Source organism: Pteropus medius, unplaced genomic scaffold, assembly GCF_902729225.1.
Source record: "Pteropus medius unplaced genomic scaffold, Ma_sr-lr_union100, whole genome shotgun sequence".
Classification (NCBI taxonomy): domain Eukaryota; kingdom Metazoa; phylum Chordata; class Mammalia; order Chiroptera; family Pteropodidae; genus Pteropus; species Pteropus medius.
Genome location: NW_024347791.1, coordinates 12,730,498 through 12,749,905, shown reverse-complemented (window position 1 = coordinate 12,749,905; position 19,408 = coordinate 12,730,498). Strand labels below are relative to the sequence as shown.

At 39.6% G+C, this 19,408-nt stretch overlaps 1 protein-coding gene and 1 pseudogene across 1 annotated transcript in view; one reads left to right on the top strand and one right to left on the bottom strand.

Moving 5' to 3' along the window:
- Positions 1-19,408, top strand: part of DYNC1I1 (dynein cytoplasmic 1 intermediate chain 1) — a 276,198-nt gene that overhangs the window by 8,750 nt on the left and 248,040 nt on the right. The gene's annotated exons all lie outside the window — the stretch shown is intronic.
- LOC120615215 (uncharacterized) lies at positions 15,000-15,119 on the bottom strand (annotated as a pseudogene).

The following is a 19,408-nucleotide window of genomic DNA, read 5'->3' as shown; positions in this document are numbered from 1 at the left end:
TAAGTTAAAATGCCAAACGAAATCTTCCAATGCAAATGTGGACCACCCAGGGACACTGTAAAGGCCAGGTTTGGGGTTTCGAATACAAATTTTCTTGCTTCCTCTTTTAAGCTTTTTAATATTTTTCGAATGCTGCTGAAAAGTAATTGGCACAATAGCAAAAATAAAATCCCTTATCTTTTGTCGTAGGTTTTAAAGGGTGAGGGGTGGGGTGGGGGGAAACTGTACTCATTTCCCTTGAGAGTACCTTGTTTTAAAAATTAAAGAAATATGAATTCCTAAAATTTGCAGGCCAACCAGTTGTAGATTTTAAAGTAGATAAGAAAGTTGGGTTACAAAATAGTTGTAGGGGAGGAGAGATTCTTCATGTGTTCCCTCGCCCCAGTACATTCTGCAGAGACAGAGCCCTTTACCTCAGTCAGTTGGGCGGGACTTTGCTTCTGGGGATGGGCCAGGGTTTCGGAACTGCCTTTAACCGTTTTGTCAGCACCACCGCTGCCTTCCCAGACCAGGCGGCATCTGGAAAAGAGTTTCTGAGCTCCCTGGGGGAAAATGCAGAATGAAAGTTGCTTTAACCAGGACACACGTCCTGAGGACCATGCGGTTAATGACATTACTGCTTTCCCAGTCTTTCTACCTCTTAAAAAAGAAGTTATTCATGACACTTGTTAAAGAAATGGTAAGGCAGGCTTTACTCCGGGGGACTAGTGTGATAGATGTCAGGACCAGTGCGATAGATGTCAGGACCAGTGCACGGGGGCTTTGCAGTGGAGGAGAGAGATTGGGCTCAACTCCGAATACAACAAGGAATAGTGGAATTTATAACCCAGGAGCAGGGTGGCAGTCTGTGGATGGAAAATTACTAAGAAGAAACATCAAGGGTAAGGCGGGGTGGGGATTCAGGCTAGACATAGCAGTATTCTTGCTGAAGGCAGGCCAGGTTGATTAGATATCCCTTGGCAGATGGTGGGGGGATGAAGAACTCAATCAGATATCAATCAGATATCAGCCATCGGATATTGAGGGTAGGGGATTCTGGCTAAACTGACTTAACAGGATTCTTGCTAAAATTGGGCTCTTGAAAACATGCCCACAGACAGGGCCTGGTTGAAAAAGAGCGCGAGGAGCCTGACTAGAGTTTGATCAAGGAGAGAATTTTTGTCACCACCTTCTCAGAGGGCATTCCACAGCGAAGCTTAGGGTGCTAAATCAAAGGTAAAAAGTAACCAGAATGCTGGATCACTGGAGTAGATTTGGGCCATGGGATCAGGTTAAGCTGCATCATGATGCAATGACAAATAACTCCCAAACCTGGGCAGAGTAACAACAAAAACGATTTTTCTTTTTCATGCTGTATGTCCAGAGTGGGTTGAGAAGGGACTCTGTTCACCATATTCACTCAGACACTTGTGCTGAGACAGACTTCCTCTTGATACATATAATGCCCCAGTCCCTCACATTTCATTGGCCCTGCCTGATTACAAAGGAGTTCTTAAGTATAGTCGGAGAGGAGGGGGACAAGAATTTTTGTGATTAACCCAAATGACTGTAGAAGGGAGGGACTTTTCTGACTTCCACCTATTCTGGTGAAAATTACCTTCCTTTAGTAGTTTTTCAATTATAGTCAAGAATGTTTATTTAGTACTCAGAACACTGGAGTGCCAGTCATGAACAAGACTGAGTGCTTCGTGGTTATGCATCATCACATATGTCAATTACGTGGTTGTCACATAAGATGATATGTGATAAATATCTAATAAAGATATAACAAAATGCAAACGGAGTTCAAAGAAGGGAAGTGATTAATAATTAAGTGAATAATAACCCTTTTGAATTTGCAGGCTGACCAAACCTCACTGTTAACCAGGCAAACAAAACTTTTTGTATGAATGTTTTATCTTCATCTTCCTCTTTTGTTCTTGGACCTGATTTGATCTCAGGACAAGAGATAGTATGAGAGCCTGACCTCTGGAGCCGGGGTTCAAATCCCAGTGTCACCACTTACTAGCTGTGTGACCTTGGCAAGTTACTTTGCCTCCCTGTCTTACACATGAAGAAAATGAGGTAGGATCATGTTGAACATTTCTGTCTGTGCCCAAAGAGCAGTTTAGGGTTTAGAGTTTAGGATAACTGCATGGTAAGGACAAGATGGTCAGTCAGTGTTTTCCATGATTATGAGGCATCCTTAGTCCAGAGGCTGCTAGAGTGTCAAGTTGACATCTATTCTGATCTTGGTATTCAGGTCTGCTGAGGACACCTTTCCTAGTCCCCTTAATCTAACGCCAGCACTCCAAAGTTGTGTTAAATTAAAATCTAATGTGGTACAAATCTACTATGGCTAAATAAATCACAGAGGCATTCTGTTTGTTTGAGTCTAGAAAGTTAAAGGTCCATATGCTTGGAAAGAGCATCATGGTAGAGTCTGGGTGTGGTGGAAGGGAGGCTGTGGGGCTTATCTTGGCAAATGCATCCCCTCTCATTCCTCTATCTCTTCATTGGCTCTCTCCTTCCCCCCTACTCCTCAGATACAAAGTAGATGAACATGAAGCGATGATGTAGAGAGCTTGTGGGCTGTCAGCAGGTGAAGGGGTGGGCAAATAGACATGAGGACACCTATCTACTATAGCCCAGAATTCTAGGAGAAAGGAGAATTCATATCAATATAATGGAGAACTTTTGATTGATTCAAGATATTCTTATTCAAAGTATGAACTGGGCTGCTTTTAAGGTCATGAGTTCCCAGTACTCAGGAAAGTTCAATGCCACGACCAGTGAGAATTGTCCATAAAGGGATTATTGTGCCAATGAGAGGTGAGACCAGTATTTGGTAATCTCTACATTATATTTTCTCTTAATTTAAGAGTCTATGATTTTGTGTACTGTAGAAAGCCTTGCATCGTCTTTACCTTTGGCCAGATTCTGCCATTCACTTGGGGGCAGAATAAATAGAGCAGGTGCCAAATTGGAAAAATATATGTGACAATCTGTGTCTTCTTTTTTTCCCGTGTAACTGTTCAAGTTGTAACATTCATTCATTCACTACTTCATTCAATAAACATTCCTTGAGCTTCTGCCAGACACTGGGAATGTTATAGCAATGTCAGGCCAGGTGGAAGGAAACTTAATAGCTTATGGCAACCATTAAAAATAAACAAAAAAATGGCTTGCCTCTAACTTTATTCCAAACTGGCCACATCGTCATGCGGTCGAGGCTCTTTCTTCCATTTGTTCATTTATTTGTTTGTCTGGTAATCTTTTAACGTGCCCTGATGATGCTCAAAGTCTGATCTATCCTGCCAACAGCAGAGGCTAGACAGATATGCCATTTCAGAGGCATATCCCCCAAATCCCGAACTGCCATTTTCTTTTTATAATGTGAAGAATAGAAAACTACCAGATGACTTGAGAGATAGAATTCCCACCCCGAATGGTTATTTTATGCAAAAAATGTTACAAATTCTAAGGATTCAATTTTGAGCACTTAATTTCTCACTTTTTCATTATATACAGCAAAGGTGTGATATGTAAGGCAAATGTTAATTCCAGTTGTTTGCCTTGCTTAACACATTCGACTAGATTGGCTTGCTTTAACGTGGAAATGTTTGATTTTCATCCAGACTACATGTTTTAAAAATAAATAACTTTCTTCTGAAGTGAAGCAGGACCAAAGGGCAGAAGGTCAATTATGACCTGAGAGTTTAGCATCAAACACACACCTTTCCAGCTTGTTTCCCATGGCACCACTTTGGGCACACTTGGCTGTATGCTGTGGTCCAACTGAACTGTTTGCCATTCCCTAAACCCAGGCTGCCGCCTGCTGCCTCTGTCATTTCACTCACACTCACCTTCTTTCTATAGAAAATCTTTCTCCAGTTCACATCCTACGTACATTTCAATGTCTGGTTTGTGAAGCCCTCCTTCATGAAGCCCACTGCATGTTCCACTTCTTGCATGCTCTCTGTCATGCATTAAACCTCTGTCAGGTACTTATCCCATTCTCCCTGGCAATGGAGCTAGGGTTTTCAGACCTCGCCACATCACAAGCTCTTTGAGACGGATGCTGTCTAGACCATTTGTGTAAGTCCCAGAGCACCCAGAACAGCACTTGGCACTTTGTAGAGTCTCAATGAGCATTCATTAAATTCCATTAACATAAAGATAAATTTAGCATTGTGGAGCCAAGTACTTGGCTTTCCTGGCTATTAGCAAATTAGAGAAGTTGGTTGATTAGTGTGCTTTTCCCTCATTTACAAATGTAGGGGGATGTTGCTGCAGATACCCAAGGTATTTTCACACCACCCTCCATCAGCAAATCATCACACTCTTCACTCCATTCTTCCCGCTGCTCCCTTCCTGTAAAGGGTCACTGTGGAGCAGGGTCTGGAGTGGCGGGGAGAGGCGCGCTCTGGTCTATCAAAGGAATTTGGGGTTAGGTGACTATGTGCATAAGTGTGGGTGTATACTCACGTGCTGAGAACATGAGCATGTGACACTCTTGGGCTTCGGCATTCTCATCTATAGTTAGGTCTCATTGCAGCTGTAGAGACAGATGTGATCAGTGGCATCTAGTCGTCAGCTATTCAGATGGGCAGGATTAAGGTCTGAATCTTAGTTTTGAGGGTCTAGATGTTAGATTGTTCTTACGTAGCCAAAGTTCTCTAGGAACTTAGTTATGAGTTCACACAACCCAATGTACGTATATGTTGTATATTAGGCTACAAACATAAAATGCCAACTTACTGACTTGTCAGGAGAAACCTAACTTCCCATGGGATCACAGTGCCCTTGCTTATAGGTCAGTATTCTGAACTCTTCTGAGAAGTTAGATTCTTAAGCCCTTGGTCTCAGAAGTCTGAGCTGGGCATGGTTGGGACAGTGCTAGCCTGAGGGTAGTCCTGAAGGCTCAGTACAGTAGTAACATGGGCTTTGAAAAATCATACAGGTGGTCCAATTTGTAATACATTCAAAGGGCCAGGAAAAGAGGCAGAATCTAGGTGTGGCAATAATATGGCAATTGAGGACACCAGATTCAGCGAAAGAGCTGGAAAGGAGGGTCACAGAGCAGACCTTGGAGAATCTCAAAGACAGTGGAGCTTTGACCCTCTTTATAGAGAACAAGGCTGGGAGGAGAGAGGAAGGCGCTCACACAGGTACATTTTGGTGACATTTGTTTATTCAACAAATATTTATTGGTTATCTCTTACCAGTCACTATCCTAAGTATTGGCAAGACACTAGTGAACAATATAGACAAAAATCTCTGTCTTAATTGGAGCTTAAATTCTAGGAAAAGAGATAAACAATGAAAAATACTTAAATATTACAGAATATATTAGGTGGTGATACATGTCATGAAGAAAAATAAGGCAGCAGAAAAAACATGGAAATGCAGGTACAGTGGGGGGAAGTTTGCTCTTTCAAATTGGGTGGTTGTGAGAGACCACAGTGAGGTGCGGTTTGATCTAAGTTTTGAAGAAGCAAGTATTTCAGATATTTAGGGGAAAGTGTATTGGGCAGAGAGAATAGTAGATGCAAAGTCCCTGAGGTGGGAGAGTCCCCGACGTGTGTGAGGAACAGCAAGGAAGCAGGTCTGGAGATGAAACCAGAAAAGTAACGGGGCTGGATTGTTTAGGGCCAAGGAGGCCATTGTAAGTCTTTGGCTTTTTCTTTGAGATGGGAGCCATTAGAGAGTTTTAAGCAGAGAAGTGACATGATTTGACTTGTGTTTTTAAAGAATTGCTGTTGCACCTGAGCCTAGATTGTAACGAAGCCAAAGGTAGAAATGAGACCATTTAGGAGGCTTTTGCAGTAATCTGGATGAAAGATGATGGTAGCTTGGACAAGGTGATGGGAGGAGAGGTGGTGAAAAGTAGACAGATTCTGGGTATGCTTGGAACGTAAAACCTGAATAATTTGCTAATTGCTCAGATGTGGGATTCGATTGAAAGAGAAATCAGGGATGACATCAAGATTTTTGGCCTGAGTTAGTTGGAAGGCTGGAGTTGCCTTTAACTGAAGTGTGGAAGGCTGAAGAGTAGACGTACATGGAGGCAGGGCGTAGGGGACAGTTGTCATGGCTGATGTTTCAAGATGGTAGCCTGACGCCATTATGGTGACTCTCCTAACAGATGCACAGGAAAGATAATGTCAGCTGGTGTCGTTTTCCCTGGATGCACTAGAGAAAATCTGAAAAATGCACGCTTCTTTTCCTGTCATTTCCGACTCTGTTCTCCTTTCATTGTAATTTTTATAGTTGTTCACTAATTATGTGGTGGTTTTCCATTACATTTGGTCAACCCCCAGAGGTGATGTTTTGGTAATGTCGTGCTAGCTTTGACTTGGGATATGCCTTCTGTTTTAAGATAAGGTCTATTTTAACTCTCAGAAAAAGATCATGCTCTATTTCCATTTATTCTAAATTCTTGGAGAATACCTACAATCATCATCTCCCACCACCCTAATGTCACTCGAATTAGGGAAATCGATTTTATGTCTCTACTCTGCCACTTCCCCAGGCTATGATTTGGTGGCAAAGGTTTAATTGCAGCGATAGACTGGAAGGGGCAGCCTACCAGGGAGAAAAGGAGTTAGATGTGTTCATGTAAGTTACAACTTACTTTGGATATTTTGTTACTCCTTAGCATGGCCTTGAAAATTGAGATATAATTCTTCTTTCACTTTAATTCTTTCTGCCAAAATTGCTTTTCTTCAAAAGCTGATATATACAAGCCTGCATCCTATTTTCACTCAAAGAGACAGATGGTTGAAACTGACTCCAGCTAAAAAAAAATTTTTTTAAGTCTTGAATTAAAATATACACATGAGTATCAGAAGGGTATAAGCCTTTTAGTTCTGGTTGAGAATCTGTTCTGCGTCCTGCCTCATTCCACTGAGTTACCCATTCATGTACAGAATGCCTTGTGCTGGGGGAGGCTAGGGACTTTGCAGCCAAGCTTTTCAGATGGGTATTTACTTCCAGAAAGAATATAAAGGTTGTGCTGATGGGACAAATAGCAAATACCCAAATCCCAAGGTCATTCAGCATTTGTGCTGACATGGTATGCAGGAAATATACTGTGGTCTTACATTTCTGGCGGTATTGATTTTTTTTTTTTTTTGCACTCTTATGAGCATACCAGGGTAGCTGAAAAAGTGGGTTGATCTTTGTAAGTACGTCTGCCTTGCTGTGTTTGTGCCTTGAAGTATCCTGGGATTTATGTTGTACCCCCCCTACCCCCAGCACCCCTTTCTTTCTTTGGTAGATTTAAACACATAGAGCTGAGCTTGCTTTGGTCATTCTATGGTAGAGCTTCCCCATCAGTGCTTTGCAAGTGGATTACAGGTTACGTGTGTACTTGGATGTTAATCTCTTGGTCCTCAGGGTTGTTAGAGCCCAGGTCAGTCTCCTGTGGCAGTGAACAGTTTTGTTTGTTCACCCCATAGTGCTGTGCGAATATTGTCATGATTTATGGGTGTCATCATACAAAATATTTTCTGAGAAAGGACAATGGCAGGGATAAATTTATAGTTTAAAATTTGCAAATTTTAGAACTGACATAGCCCGATATATTTCAAACTCTTTTTAACTGCAACTAATGATAATAAATAATATTGATACATAACAATGAATGTGTGTCCAAAACAAGTTTCATGAAATAATAGTTGCCCTTCACCATGTGCAATGCATTCTAATAGTCCTAATCTGTCAATCACAAAAATTGCTACCTATGACTACTAAACTAACTTGATTTTGTAACTCACCAGTGGATTGCAACCCCTGTTTAAAAAGGCTGGTCTGGCGTGTATTTCAAGCTAAGAATAAATTGTCTAGTGTTGTACTTGCTCAGGTCCTGCTGTGTTTCCTTGCTGCCTACAGAGAAGTTCAGACCCCTTTAAAGCATAGCAGACCTCGGGCTGTAGGATGACTGACTTGTCCAGGTTTTCCTAGTGTGGTCACTGAAATTCTTATATCCAGAGAACCCTCTCACTTTGGTGCAAACTGAGATGGATGGTTTAGTCACTCAACCTTTGGGATCTGATCTCTGGCTGCATTTCCATCATCATCTTCCTCCATCTTCTTTTGTACTCAGCATTTTATCTGTTGCAAATTACTTGTCCTATGGGCTGTCCATTCTCTTTTTTACTTACCCGCCTTTTGTCAATGCTTCCCTCTGAGATGCCCTGCTTACCTTCTGCTGTCTGCAGGTCTGGTCTTCCTCTGTGATGGGTTAACTCACCCACTCTATGAGCCTTCTCACTACCTTGTGATCACAGACTACATCGATTTATGGGATCTTTAGTAGCTCTGTGTTTTTCTCAGGTGCCTTATTCTTTATCACCTGCAGAACAAACATGAGAAGGGAAAACTGCTGACATAAAGTGGGTGATTGAGACAAAGAAAGAATACAAGGGGAATGGACTAAACCAATACAGATGCTAAGACCAATAGAATAGGGCAAGGGAAGAGGAGAAACACATAAAGTTACAGGCAAATGCAGTAGTTAGTTAAGAGCATGTGCTCTGGACTCTTGGATTTGAATCTTAGCTTTTCACATGTCAAAGTTGTTTGCTTTGGGTGTGAGGATAGAGTATTGTATATACCTTAGCAGGTTCTTTTTCTACATGTGTTTCTACACTCATTGTAACTTCAAGGGAGATCGATGATCCTTAAAATTATGTAAGCTTAATTACAAATTCATAAGTATTTAGTAGTTAATTTGGGAGGGTATTGAATTAAGTGGTTTTAAGATGTCAAAAATCTCAACATAATTTTAGAAGATTAAAACAAATGGACTGTGAACATTTATACTGCTGATTTATATTGAGAAAATCTATTTTGACTTTATTATTTAAACATTAACATTTTTCCTTTCCTTATTTTTATTAATGTGTCTTGATTTTATTCCCTTTAGTATGATACTTTAAATTTGTTCTTATTTGTGAGTCGCAAGAACCTCAGGGCAGCTTGAATTTGCCTGTGTTGTCCATCAGGATAGAATGCCCACTTTCGGCAGGCCTACCAGCCAGGGCTGTCTGGATTTAACTTTGCTCTACAGAAAATCTGGCCCCTTTACAGGGACAGCAGGCCAAGGACTCAGAGTGAAAGCTAAAGCTGGTCATGTGTGAAGTTTTGCTTGTTTTCAGTTATTTTAAAGATCAGCCCCACACATTACCTGAGAGTGATTTGTTTTTATACATGTTCATTTATCATCTTAGCAACTCTGGAGAAAACAGCTTTAAGTGCAATAGATGGCTCTGTTCTAAACCATTGATATTTTACATCTCTTAAAGAGAGAGCCAAACTATCAGCATGATAATTTATCCTCAAGGTATTTTGGGTGATAGATTCTAGATTGCTGAATTTGTAAGTTGAAGTAAACAATAGAGGCTATCAATTATAAATTGAATAGATTTTGCTAAATAATCCTTTCAGAGTCAGAAATCAGATTAAAAATATAAGCCAGGCAGGAAAACATTATATCAATGGGTACACACAATGGTAGTGATTAGGCAAAGATAGTTCAATGGTTGAGGGAGGCAGTGCTAGGATTATGTGTTCATTGCATATTTGTACTGATGGATGAAAACATTTAATCTTCCCCACCCGGCATTGGAACAAAGATCTATTTATTACACGGTAAGGAAGATCTTTTCTTTGGGTGTGAGAATAGAATATTACCTTAGCAGGTCTCCACTCATCATAATCTCAAGGGGGATCAGTGCTCATTTAAAAGCTTAGAAAAATTCCAATAGTGAAATTGTGGGAGATTTCACATTACTATCTAATGGTTATTTAGCAGTTAACTGAGCATTCACTGCTAGGCACTAGGAGTACAGAGGTAAATTAGACATGGCCCTTCTCTTAGAGGAACTTTCAGTGCAACAGGAAGAGAGAGTCACATAAACAGAACATAGCCATGGGTAAATGGAGCATGTGATACATGTTCCAGTAGACCATGCATAGTGTGCCCTAGGGCCACCACGGAGGGATGCTTGGCCCAGGCTCGATGCCCTCCCTAGGAAGCCTTTGTGGAGCAGATATGATTGAGTTGAAATAGAGAGATGAATGGGAATCATCAGATAATGAGTGGAGAAAAGAGCATTTCTGCAGTTTGCAAAGGTACAAAGGAAGGAAATAGTTTGGTACGTGCTGGTCAAATGTGAAATAGGGAGTGCAGGGATATACGAGTGGAGAGATGGGCGATGAGAGCATCTTATGTGCCTTGATAAGGAGTTTGGGACCCATTTTGCAACTAAAAAGGAATCATCGATGTGTTTTAGGCAGGGGTGTGGACTCATCAGATTTGAGTGGCAGAAAGATCACCCTGACATAGTGCGGAGGATGTGGAGGATCACTAGGGAGCCAGGTTAGCATGGGGACAGGAAGATCAGAAGAACATCGCAATCGTCAGATGAGCAGTCTGAACTGGCATTGGGCATTGTGAATGGACATGGAAGGCAAGGGCAGACTTGGAAGTAGTAGTTGGTGAAAGTGGGAGTACTGCTGAGAATTGGCAGTGGGGATGTGGTGGTGAGTTGAGGATTTCAGGGCTGAACAAGGAAAAGATGGGACCATGAGGTGGCAGCATTGCTCAACGCTATTGGGCGGTACTTGTATAGGACTACAGGAGAGGGGGATGTCACTTATAGCAGGAGACCTTCCAGAGACAGCAGTGTGGAGCCACCACCCACAAAGGGAAGAGAGAATCAGAGAGGGAGGCCACGTGTCTAGGGGATGCCATTCAGCAGCAAGGTGGGGAGTCTCTGGATCTGAGAGTTCTGAAGGACAGCAGTAGTTAAAGCTCTCTTATAGTCACAGGGTTTGTCCTATCTATGTCTAGCAGATATTGGGTGCAGTTTGCAGAGTATGCAAAGCAGGCGAGCTCTAAATGGCTAAAAAAATATGCTCATTTGAGCTATGTTTAAAGCAATTGGATGTGTAAGAATTTGTGTTTGGTGCCAGTGGGCGCTCAAAGCTAGTGGTCCTAGTCTGATGTGAAGAAGTAAATAGCATAGAGGCCAATACATAGGGGCCATCGTTAACTCATTTTTATAATAGCAAGTATTTATTAATGCCTACTATGTGATCGATATGAGGCTGAGGAACCACTGTGAAAATTCCAAAGGAAGTTTACAGAATGGTCTGTGGAGAAGTCGTTCCTCATGAACTGCTCCTTGAGCATGCCCATTTAGATATGGAAGCTCCTTTCTCTTTGCTCCGAAGTGCTTTCAAACCTCTAGGAGGACAGATTCATATTATATAAAGTGTAGTGGTGATAGTGTTCTTTGATACATCCTTCCCATCTATTTTGACCCAAGACTAGGTGCTTCTACAGGATCCTTTGTGCGAGGCTTCATTTCTTTGTTCACTCTAGTTTTCTATCCTATTCCTTTCTTCTGTTTTCCGGTTCCTTTTCTGACCTAATTCTTATGGATCCAATACCGAAATACTGCCCTCTAGTTGTCCAAACTGTCCCATCTTTAATTTTATACTCTTTCAGTGATGCCACTTGACATGCTCACTGCCTAAGGACTCTCCATGTCATCTGAGTGTTTCCCGAGGGAAGATACTCTAAGAGATGAATGACTGGTTCCCTTAATCGAGGAACAATTCCTTTTCCAAAGAGAAGTATGTTGTATCTCTTAGTTGGTGGAATGCACGGTAGGGGTCAGAAATAACTCAGTGTTTTTCAGAACTTTTTGGTGAACATGACGATGGCTTTTGAGTCCTTTAAATTTTAAGAGCTCTCATGTCTCCTCTGTTAACTAGATGAGACGGCTGATACCCTATGGATTGATTTTTCTCTCTAGCATAATGGGCCTCTGTGCTGAGTGCTTGAGAGTCTCTCCTGTTTAATGTGCTGCAATTGCCAATGCTCGAGTTACAGCTCAAGCAGCATAATTTGGGTGGCTCAGAATTGTGAAGTACTGAAAGTAGGACTAGAGACAATATGCAGACACAACAATCTTAAATATAGCTCAAAATCCCAGCAAGAGCAATACTAAAGGCTTAATTTAGAAATATTGCCTGATTCCCTAGTCAGGAACAAACCTAATATGGATAAAATTGAAAGGAGCTTAGAAAAATCAATGTATATGTTTAACTATATGTATGTACTGAATTTTTTTTTTTCCCTATCAGAGCAATAGTTCTCTATTGATATAAATAGATCCTTCATATGTAGATGAAACTCTTGTAGTGTTTTGGACTACCCAGTATTGGCTTTGGTGGTGTGGTAGGGAATTTCATTGGCAAAACCTTTGCTCCTGGTCTCAGCTGTCTCATGCAATTTACATTTCCTGCCACCAGTTGGTGATAGAGAGTGGTTGCAAGGTTCTACTGGAAGACTGGTGGGATCCAACATAAAGCCTTTCAAGAAGAGCTTTATTTTTTAAAAATTTTATTTTATTATTAGTTTCAAGTATGCAGCACATTGGTTAGACATTTATATAGTTTGTAAAATGATGCCCTTAATTACTCTTTTTCTCCTCTGGCTCTCCGTCTAGTCATTACGTTAATGCTAACTGCATTCCCTATGCTGTCCTCGCCATCCCCGTGACTATCTATCAACTACTAATTTGTACTTCTTTAACCAAGAAGAGCTTTCTTTTAACTAAAATGAGTAAAATATTGAATAAATAAACACTGAAAGGAAAGCATTATTTAGTAAAAATATTCAAGAATAAGGAGATCTGGTATTTTCAGTTCTGACTTGTCTCCTTAATCATTGTGAATTTAGATAACTATTCAGTTTCCCTATTTATGGGTAAAATACTGGTATTGGATAATATCGCTGAAGTCCTCGTCTTGAAGCAAACGTGTAATTGTAATTGTTAAAACAGCAAAATTAAAAGAACAAAAGAATAAAAAAGTCTTCATATAACAGAGAAATCAATATTTTATTAACAACCATCTTAGTTCCCTTCGAGGCAAAGGCCCATTAATTTGTGTGTGTTTATGTTTGTGTGTGTGGAGGCGGGAAGGAGAATGGGGAGTGAGAAAAGGCTTCTTATTTTCTCTTCTTTACCTACTGCCTGGCTTAGGCAATCTTTCACACATAGTTTTATGGAACCTTTTCTTCATGGCTTCACTCTTTCCCTAATTCCAGTTTTCCTTATGCTATATCCAGAAGTCTTAGATCTTCCTGGTGTTTCTAAATGATTATAGTTTCTTGACTCTAATCTGAATTTTCTATGCTCAGTGATTTTGCTACTGTGTCTTTTCTGCAAAAAAGAAAGAGCTCTAACCACCTCTGTTTAGATTATTTATATAGCACTTATCAAAATTTTGTTAATTAACGTCTCCTTAGGCTTTGGAGTCCACTTCACCTTATCAAAATTTTGGTTTGAGGATCCCTAGGGATTTTAAGTCGTGTTCGGGATTGTGTAAGGTCAAAAATATTTTTATAATCATGCTGAACTGTTATTTGTCTTTTTCATTGTATTGACATTTGCAATGATGGTGTAAAAGTAATGGTGGGAAAAACTGCTGATACTTTAGCATGAAATGAGATTGTGGCACCAAACTCGTGTAGTAGTAGCATCAAACTTCACTGTGACACACTTGTAGTTTAAATAAACGAATGAATAAACAAAAACAGTTTCACTTAAAAATGTCCTCTGTGAAGCAGAAAAAAAATTAGTTGTATTAAATCTCCACTATCGAACACACATCTTTACTCTGACAAATAGGAACACGCAAGGTGATTCTGCTGCCTACTGATATTCAGTGGTGGTTGTCTAGAGGAAAGCATCGGTTTGAGTTGAGTTGTAAGCTGAACTAGCTGCCTATTTTCATGAAACTATTTACTTGAAATAATAGTCCAGAGAAAAACTGTGGTTATTCAGACTTGGGCATTTGGCAGAAATTGTCTCAAAAATCAATGACGTGAGCTTGTCACTTTAAGAACATAATTGACAGTATTTGTTGCTAATCATAAAATTTAAGCTTTCAAGCAAAAATTAGAATTTTGGGAAACTAATATATGCCACTGTGAGCTTGACAACCTTACCATACCTAAAGACTTTTCTGAAGACTTTGGTTGTGATATTACCAAATTTGATTTTTGAATATCATACCATGAAATGTGTCAACATTTGAGAAGTCTGCATAATTAACTAAATAATTTTCTAAATAAGCAGTGAACGATGTTTTAGAATCATACATGGATAAAAGATTCATTTAAAGTTTAAGATAGACCAATGGATTTTGGGTTGGGGAGTTGTACGAAAAAAATGAGAGATTCAGAAGTACAAATTGGTAGTTACAAAATAGTCACGGGGATATAAAGTACAGCATAGGGAATATAGTCAATAATATTGTAATAACTATGTATGGTGCCAGGTGGGTAGTATAGACTAATTGAGAGGATTACTTTGTAAATTACGTAAATGTCTAATTCCTATGCTGCACACCTGAAACGAATAGAAAATAATTTTGAATGTCAACTGTAATTGAAAAAAGAGATAGACCAATGGATTTTAATGTAACAAAAAGTTCATTGATTGATGTGGTTTCATGTTCACATTGCAACTGAACTCTAAGAAACTGCTATTTGTTGATTTTTGGTGTAATAACAAAAAAAAATCCATAATTACTTCAAGAAGCTATTCAGATACTCCTTTTTCGTAATACATATTTACATGAGACTAGATTTTCTTCACAACTAAAATAGCATCCCACCACAGATTGAATGCAGAAGCAGCTTCAAGAATCCAGTTACTTCTGTTAAGCCAGATATTAAAGAGATATGTGAAAATGTAAAAGAATTACACTCTTCTTACTATTTTTTTTTTTTTTTTGGTCTTGGAAAGTATGGCTGTTTTTCATAAAAATTTTAACACATTTATTATTTTAAAATTAATTATTAAATAAATATTTAAAGTTTTATCAGTTTCGTATTTTTTTTTTTTAGGCGAGGCAACCCTTGGTTGACCTCACAGATTGCAAGGACCTTGTCAGTTTACAATCTCTTATTTTATGTTTTATTTTTTTTTTATTGCCTACAGCACCTGGTCTTCCTAGGTGGTCTCCCATCCAAATACTAACCAGGGCCCGACCCTGCTTAGCTTCTGAGATCTGTCAGGATCGGGCTTATTCAAGGTGGCATGGCCATAGACCTCAGTTTTGTATTTTAATGTGGTTATTGTTATTAGATACAGCCCACATATAAGCAAAATCTCTTTGAGTTCTCTGATAATTTTTAAGAGTATCAAGGGATGCCGAGACCAAAATTTTTGAGAACAGCTCATCTATGGTATAAGTGCCAGGCCTGGACACTTTCCTACTTCTATTAAAAATCTTGTTTTAACAGTGTAATGATGGTTGTAAAAATTTAGCAAGTAACCTTTCCACAGTTTTCACCAGCCATCCTCCCTCCTGAGACTTTATAACCTTCTTTTTATTGGCAGTGTGATATAGCTGTACAAATGGACGAATGGTTGTGGTCCCATTCATCCTTTGGCCTCCCATCCTTTGGCCTCCCATCCCTACTACCTTTAAGTGCAACTCCATCCAAGTGCAAGGAGGCAGCTGTTTTTTATGAGAAGCAGGCAGGTGAAACAAGGTTGTGAAAGATCAAATTTCTTATGTACCTCATTGCAGATGAAAATTTCAATAGCTGATGGTACAAGAGCAATTGTTTTCATGCAGGAAAAGAGAACTTGTTTGTGGGTTTTTTTTTTTTCCCAATGTATCTGGCAATAGCTGGGCAATGATTTAAACTTCCTAGGATTCTTACTTTAAGCTTAAAAGTAATTTGCATTATGCCAGCATTAGAAATGGAATCTCAAACTGCTGCCAATGTAGACAACTGAAAGGAAGTAGAGATCTATATTGTTCAGAAGCTAAGCCTGGGGAGGCTCTGGTACTCTGCAGCTGTGTAAACAGAGCGAAAAACTCTTTGCTTCTCCTCTGTTAGTTAAGCACTTGGTTCCAAGCAGGACTAAACCATCCCATGATGATATGTGCAGAAACAAAAATGAAGGTAAAAGATCTCATTTTTAGGTTCAAGAAAAGCTATAAATTTTCCTTGCTTAAGGGATGTGTGTGGACATGACATGTGAAGGAGATGCAAAGTTAACTGGGAAGGCAAGGGGAGGTGTGAAAATTACTTTCGTTTCTTTCCTTCTTAGTGGCCATATTTTTCTATTTCATGTCCCCATTCTTTCTTCTATTGAAATTTAAGCCCATGAGCCATTTTCGTGATGGAACACCAAGAGCGACCCTCCCTGTAAACTAACTTCTTAACTAGAGAATAAGCCATTTCTCCAGGTGCCTCTCCATCCTCTGGGGGAAGTGATAAGAGGGGAAGATGCCTACCTGGGACAGCTTGATATGTAATTCCCATGTTCAACAGAAAAAATGAGAAGAATTTACAACTTAAATTAAATTTTAATATTAAATGACTACATTTAGTTAAAAAATACATTTTTTGAGTCATACCTCTTTAACTACATGCCTTCCATTTTTATAACCCATTTAGATTGAGAAGCTCCTTCTAGTCTCTCTGAAGTGCCTTCGAATAATCTCTAGGAGCACAGATTGGGTTTTCTCGCTCTGATTGTATTGCTATTAAATCAGTAACATGCTATCCCTTTAGTGTCTTTCTCTAATATTTTTTAAATGATTGCGGTGAATTTTGAGTGATGACTTTGGTTATTGAATTAGTGTGGAATTAATGGGGCAAGAGTTGGCATTATAAAAAAATAAGAGAAAAAATAAGTTCAGAATATGGGACTCTGCTATGGGGAGAGCTGAGCAGGTGTGTAAAGATGAATCGACTGATCACCGAATGGATGGAGCTGGGGAAGACTGAGCTGTCATTGCTCCTAAGCCAGAGTAGAGTTTAGCTGCAGAAGGCTGGTGGGTGGGAGAGTAGGTTGATGATCAGACAAGGAGGAGACTTACACCCAGAAGTAGGTTTGATTTATCTATTTGACCCCTTACCATTTGTAAATTAAAGAGACCAGTTTTTTATGTGTTGGAAGCAAGTGAGCAGTAATTAGCAGCAGGCAGCTCTGATTCTTATTTTCTTAAACTTTTGAGAACATCAGAATTGCCTTTGCAATGACCTGCATTAGCCACAGGAAGCTCTATAACTCATGTTCCCTATCCTTTGCTCCTTGATTTTGCTTTGTTTGATATGCAGGGAAATTTTGTGGGTCAGACGGGCAAACCCTACTCCCACCTCTCACTCTATGCCCCCTCCCTCTTGAAAACCTGTGGAGTTCAGTGCTGACGCTGCATTTAATGCCATTATTTAAGCCATATCTCTATGTGTAAAGGCCCATTCATTTACTCTAATGTGTACTTTCCAAACCCTTTATGAGATGTTCTCTTGAGATTTCTTGTTCTCCTAGGGGCTGATGCAAAGTGTCTATTTTGGAGTAGATCCCAACATCAATAAGAGCAAGGTCTAACATTGTGGCCCTACTACCTTTAAAAAGTGAAGTGTGTTATTTGAAATATCACCACCTAATACAATTGTTTAAAAGTTCCCTGGATGTTTTTGTTGTTTATTTTCAAAATATTGGCTCTACGGCTGGTAACACCAACTTAAATGACCAACATTTTCAGACATATTTATTGGTTGTAAAAAGACCTCTGCCCTTTGCAGAAGTGTACTAAGAATACATTTTACTTCCCAAGGTGAACAAAGGTCTTCACAAGGAAATCACAACAAATACAGGATGTTCTTACTACCTGGTTTCTCATCTCATCTGTAGACTGCACCTGTGCATTCTTTCAGCCCAGAAGTCCCCTTGACACTCAAATGGTTTTTTCATCATTTCCTTCTTTGCCTTCCCTTTCCAATTTCACTGCCATCCTCTTTGCTCTATCAAAGTTGAATTGTTACTAAAGCTTTCTCTTTTGCTTCCACATCTAATAGCTACCAAGAGTGACTTCTTCCTTCTTGACTGTGCTCTCTCCAGTCCACATTCCCTACATTCTTTCTGTTCACCTGTCATCTCCCTGCAGGTACAGTGAGTCTAGATAGATGCCACCAGCCTCCCAGCAGCTTGTCTTACTTCTGGTGTCTGCTTCCATCTGTTTTGCAGGAAGAGACAGGGACGAGAAGAGGCTTAAGCAAATTCCATTTTCATTTCATCACTTTCTCTTTCAAAAAGCAGCTGTGATTTTCCATAACTCATTGTACCAAATGAAACTCATGTGTGTTCCCCCCCCGCCCCAAGGCTTCACCAGTTGCCTGCACATACCCATTCTCACCAACTCAAGTTGGTATTTCTTGACTTGGGTTTATCTGTCATCTCTTGTACTCAGCCTGCTGGTTCCCTGTACCACAGGTTTTCACACATTTGTACCTTCCCTTCCTTTGCTAGTTCCTGACCTCATTTGATATCCAGTTCAAATTCTACCTCTTTCTCAAAGCTCACCCTGGCATACTCCGCCAGACTGTAATTATTCTTGTGTTTTGCATTCCCTCTGAACTTGTGCATTGGGATGAACAGTATAATAGTTCAAAGCATGGGTATGTTTGAATTTACGTTCCACCATGTGTTAACTATACAGTCTTAGGTCTTGCTGAGCTTCCTTTAGCTGAATTATGAAAAAGGCATTAATAATAACACAGCTCTCCTTGAATTATTGTGATTAAAGATGCTAATAAATGTGAAGTTCCTGGCACTCAGTAATCAATGAGCCCATATCTCAGAGAATATCTTCAGCCACAGCACATACCCATAAAGTTGAGTTAGACACTCCTTGAAAAAAAATCTGGTTTTGCTCATCTTTGTACTCTAATGCCTTATAGAGTGCCTAGCACAGATTAAATGTGCAACAAATATTTGTTGAAAAATGAAGACAGTGTGATCATGAATGGCAGATGGATTGTTGTTGTTATTATTTCACAAATGTTTGCCAGAACATCCATGAGCAGAAATACGTACAGTAAGAACACAGGACACTTCTCAACTGTGTTTTCATCAGAAAGTGTGTCTTGAGGTGATGCAGGTTCTTCATTATCTTCTAAAGCCAATGACAGGAAGTTTGAGAATTTTTCATTATTTTTGATTATTTGGTTCTTTACTGTCTTCTGTTGCCCTGTCATCTTCTTAGGGATACATTATATATTCATTATAGTTGCATACAAATAATATGCAAATGAATACTTATGACATTTATGGTTAGTTTTTTTTTTAACTTTATTTTACGAATTTAGGTCAGAGGGGTTTCTTCATTTATGTGTTTCCATTTTCTTAGTTTCCAGTTAGGAGCACAAAAAGAGACAAATATAATCATTGCTAAGTGGCGCGAGTCTTCTCCAAACTCATTTTATTGAAAATATTTCTGGCACCATCACCACCAGCATCACCATCATCATTAACATTAAAATTAAATCTCAGATAAATTTTCCCAAGAACTTGCCATGGTGTTTATCTCCTATTTT